The sequence below is a fragment of the Aplysia californica genome, unplaced genomic scaffold (genome assembly GCF_000002075.1).
Source record: "Aplysia californica isolate F4 #8 unplaced genomic scaffold, AplCal3.0 scaffold00391, whole genome shotgun sequence".
NCBI classification, from domain to species: domain Eukaryota; kingdom Metazoa; phylum Mollusca; class Gastropoda; order Aplysiida; family Aplysiidae; genus Aplysia; species Aplysia californica.
In genome coordinates, this window is record NW_004797661.1 from 167,052 (window position 1) to 168,110 (window position 1,059).

Sequence of the window (1,059 nt, forward strand, 5' to 3'; positions counted from 1 at the left end):
CTTCTTCTTCTTCTTCTTCTTCTTCTTCTTCTTCTTCTTTTTCTTCTTCTTCTTCTTCTTCTTCTTCTCATTTCCTTCCCCTTTTCCTTTTCTTTTCGCTTCCCCTTCTCCATCATCTTTGAAAAGCCTACCCTTGTTATTTACGAAAGCCATAAATACGAATTTAGGTTAATGTTACTGTAACTTTCTCTTTATCCGTCTCCCTCAATTAACATATTATTATCATAATGCAGTGCACGTCATAGTTTCCCCTAACAAAACCCAGAATATGTCTCTATGCTGTTCACGTACTCACTTGGGTCACGCCGGACCAGACGCCTGGCGATTACGCCAAGCACAGGTCATGTTACCCGTCGAGTTTTTTTATAATTCAAGATAGGTGTTTTCAGGACAACTTGGACACAAATTATACCATTTAGGAGACGAGATTTGATCCCGACTGTCAGGGCCAATATGGGTTGAGAATACATCTCAGAAGAGAAAGATCAAGATACTCCATAGAAATTCTATCCCCCACCCACCTCGGGAATTGAACCGCAATTTTCTGTGTGCGACGGTTTTCTGTCTTTGACGAGTAACTCTGAGGCGAGACGTGCTGAGAAAAAGATATTGCTTCTCTCAATCCGCGAATGGAGACACCGGCCGAAAATCTTCCCAGGAGTCAAATTTGTAGATTTTCAATTGATGCCATTTTCTTCAAGTATAACATGTCTCCTATTATTTCATACTGATAAACTGTTCAAAATAGACCTATAAATTAGATGTGTCTATGTCCATAAAGTTTTGATCTGAGAAGCAATATATTTTGTCACCACACCTCTCTGTAACCTGGCCGAAAAGCCTGAAACTGCAAAGTAGGCAGTTTTGCAGGAGAATAAAAAGAAAGGTGTTTGCGGACTGCACCTCTTTTATTTTCGTTTTTTCCCCCAACTATCAAAGAATAATTTTGATACTTGACACCTACTGAATTTATACCAAAATGTCAATATTTCACACAGACACACACACACACACAAACACACACACACACACACACACATACACGCACACACACACACA